This window comes from Poecilia latipinna, unplaced genomic scaffold, assembly GCF_001443285.1.
Source record: "Poecilia latipinna isolate Pla-1442-1.1 unplaced genomic scaffold, P_latipinna-1.0 Scaffold211, whole genome shotgun sequence".
Lineage (NCBI taxonomy): Eukaryota > Metazoa > Chordata > Actinopteri > Cyprinodontiformes > Poeciliidae > Poecilia > Poecilia latipinna.
Genome location: NW_015112827.1, coordinates 176,958 through 180,807, shown reverse-complemented (window position 1 = coordinate 180,807; position 3,850 = coordinate 176,958). Strand labels below are relative to the sequence as shown.

Sequence of the window (3,850 nt, the reverse complement as noted above, 5' to 3'; positions counted from 1 at the left end):
GCAGGAATGAGGAGGCCACATTATGGGAAGAGCGAACAGAAATAGCTCTGCGGGATTCGGGCCTCCAATGACCTCAGCGCTCTGAGTACTACGAGTTCTGTTTAGTCTAAACGCTGCTGCGTTTCAGCGTGACTCACACCAACTTCACCAGTTCACAGGAAAACCTCTGCGTGGGTTTGGGGATGATCTTTGCATCGACTCGTACGCTTTGCTCCAGTTAAGGATGAGCGGATGTTGTCTGAGGGCAGGTTCTGTTTCCGACCCGTTTATCTGTAAGGATTCCTTTTGTCCTTTTATCCAGGAATGACTCAGGTTGACTAAACACACAAATGATTTACGTTTCCTCAAACTGACCTCAGCTCAGCCTGAAGCGAAAGCATTTATCCACTCTTGACAACAAACAGAGAGCAGTCATTTTTATGTACAATAAAGTCTGTATGTCATATTCTGGTAAACAAATATGCTTACCGTTAAAGCTGTGAGATCAGGAAGATGTTGCTCGTTTTTTTTCCAGTCAGCAGTCGGTTGTTTTCTGGGATCTTAATGTTTTCCGTGTGTTTAAACTCCAACATGAAGCGGGATTACGTGAAAATGTCAGTTGTGTTTTGGTTGCTGTGCCAGAGGTTTTCCTGTGGGTGGCTTTGTTTGTTTTCTGCTATATTTCTTCCAAAATAAAGTACAAAAATAAACTCAGAGGGCTTGTTTCATAAATCGCATTTGGTCTGTCACGTCTTACCGCGGCACATAACAACAAGGCAAACAACATTCTTTCTGTTGCTAAAATAGCTTCTCACCACAGATTTTTCTGTTCTGTTGTTTTTTGCAACCAGATCTATATTTCTTTAGTTTTTATTTCAATGTTTCTGTGCATTTATCCAAGAAACTGTCAACTGCACCAAAAAGCTGAGCACATTTCTCAGCAGGAGCTGCCGTGCAGCATGCAACACAGAGCTCATTTTATTGCTTCTCGTTAGAAAGAAAGTGGAAGAGATTCAGTTGTTATGCTAAGCTAAAAACAGTGCTTTTAACGGTTTTAAAACTTATTAAATGATATCCTGATGTGAAAATAATGCTAAATTTACTGAAAACATCAATTAGTTTACAGAATATTCAACCTTATTTGAAGGTTTTGTGAATTTACGTTGACTCAAAACATCTGATTTTATGGAATATTCATACTTATTTGAATGTTTTGATGCAGAGAAACAGACTAATGTTCGGCTAACTTTAGCCAAAGCAGTGGTTTCTAAATTCTGATTTCTACATGAGAAACTGGGATCCTGGATGTACAGACGGTTCACAGAGCCAGTCTGTCTCTGTCTGCAGTTTATGGACTCAGTGAGGAGATAAGATGGACAGATTGGAGTTCAGGTGTGTGTCCTCGGCTCCGTCTGAAGTCTCCTTATCTGAGCTGTTTGGTCAGGATAAGATCTGACATCAGCTCACCTGGAGCTGAGCAGCAGAGCAGTGTGATGTAAACGTTCGGATCAGGACGAGCCGATCCAGACACTGATAGTTCTGTTAGGTCCGGACGGCTTTGGCTGCTCCACTGACTCAAAAAGTTTCCGTGTTGGACTCGTCTGCATCGGCTGCATACCGTTGGCGTCTGCTCCTCTGCTTCCCGACTTCCAGACAAATTACCGCAGCGCTGAGATGTATACGGGTCTCCTGGGGCAGCCGGCTGGAATAAGCGAAGTTTCAGATTAGGACCTTCCGCTGGCTGCATTCACTCGCTGCATTTCTGCTTCTTGCAGCTAAGCAACCATTTTACAGATTACCATCATGCTTACTGGAGGCTGGGAGGCGTTTGTGCCTTCAGCAGGACTTCCTCAGTTCTGATGCTGATTTAATTCAGACTAAAGACTTTTTTCATCCAGTTCAGAAAAATTATAAATCATGCAAATGGAAATTGAGCTTGTTTTAATTTATCATGCGATTAATTGATTATTGTTTATTGCGACAGGCCTACCTGTCTGGTTGACATTTGTAGACACTGTTGCAGTGATCAGTGCAACTAAAGATGGATGAGCTTCTCTAGATCTTGTGGGAAATTCGTCCTTTAATCCTGGAAATGTTCTTCAGGTGATAGAAGGCCGACTTTGTAACCGTCTTTATGTGGCTCTGCAGGTTCAGGTCCATCTCTACATCCAGATTTAAGGTTGTTTATTGGCTGAAACTCCATCAGAACATCCACAGACGGGACTGGCTTTACGTCTTAAAGGGTTGAAGAAGCAATAAGAACAGGATTTGGGTTACTGTCTTTAAAAGTGCTTAAACGTATAAAATGTGTTTTAATAAATTACATAAAGCAGCTTTGGGTTCTTTAAAGTTTGTCTCTAAGTAGAAATCAGTTGATAAATAAATAGTTTCTATGAAATTAAAGAGAGATATTTGTTGAAATACTTTGTGTTGTGCTCAATATTTTCCATCGTAGAAACTTTTATGTAGTCAGTAGTAATTTTGTCTCCATCTGCATCACCCTCCTGCTGTGGCGGGCCACAAGCAGTCGGTCAGTGGGCCGAAAATGGCCCCCAGCCTACACTTTGGACACCCTTACTGTAGGCCATAATATATCCTAAAACATTTTTACCTGTTAATTGATCTTATCTAATTTAATCTGTGTCATTTATGTGTAAATCTTAGATAAATACAAACTTTAAACCTTCTAGCAGCTGTTTGTTGGATGATCAGGAAAAAGTTTGGTTCATATAAATCATTAAAGGTCCAGGATAAACAGGAACCTTCTGCCAGTGATGAGGGAATGTAAACTTGTTAGGCATTCGCTTCTGGCCGCATCTGAGCAGCAGCCGCTCATTTCATTACCACAACATTCTGGTTCTGCTGCTGCCTTCCAATAAAAACCCATCAGAGTAGAACGTTATTAACGAGGACAAGTAAATTACCCGACACAGACCAAAACAGAAACTCTGGGCCCTCAGGGAGCCGCTTTCCTCAATGAGAGAGCCGACATGAATCAGCTCGTCCTCTCCTCACTGGAGGAGCTGGAGCTCATCATCATCATCATCATCATCGGTCACTTCTTCAAAGAGACGTCTTCCCTTTAATCAGGCAACCGCTCGCTGCAGCAGATTACCGCCTCCACTCGCTGCTTCCCAGAGAAACTGGGACAGTTTTCCAGACGAGCAGCTCCAGATCAACCTGCTGGCTGTGGCTCTGGTTTTTACCTCCGTTTGCTTCAAACGCAGCCGGGTTTGTTATGAACACCTGCCGCTAGAGAAGCCATCAAAGCAAGCAGAAACCCCCGGCGTGTGATCCTGCAGCCGGTCAAAGGGAACCGCAGACCCCGCCCCGCTGCACCCCAGCAGCAAACCCTGCTCTGTCCACCTGTCAGAGCCAAACCGTTCATAGGACCAGCCTCTAACGTCCCAGTCCGCTCCAACTGGGATTCCAGGGACAGAAACTGGTTAATAATCTGAACTGAGCACCAATAGCTGGTTTTAACCCAGATTAAACAATATGTCACAGAGCAACATTCTTCATGTTTTAGATGTTTCTCATCACATCTGATCACCTGTTTATCACCTGCTGAACCAAACCTGTGGGGTTGAGATGTTTTCTGGTTCTGACCCACCTGAATGTAACGACTGGTTCAGGAGCGGACCTCCGCAGAACTTCATGGCTGCTGAGGACATGAAAATCAGGGACATATCTAAACCACGAAGGACAAATACCATGTTAATGTAGCACATTAGCATTAGCTTCCGCTAAATACCATGTTAATGTAGCACATTAGCATTAGCTTCCGCTAAATACCATGTTAATGTAGCACATTAGCTTCCGCTAAATACCATGTTAATGTAGCATATTAGCATTAGCTTCCGCTAAATAC

General features: G+C 43.1%; 1 long non-coding RNA gene across 1 annotated transcript; it reads right to left on the bottom strand.

The window, feature by feature from the left end:
* Positions 1-1,061: 1,061 nt before the first annotated feature.
* Positions 1,062-3,850, bottom strand: LOC106946882 (uncharacterized). The gene is made up of 3 exons (XR_001424851.1): positions 3,593-3,850; positions 1,970-2,214; positions 1,062-1,681 (listed from the first exon to the last, which is right to left on the bottom strand). It is a non-coding gene; the product is annotated as an uncharacterized LOC106946882 (long non-coding RNA).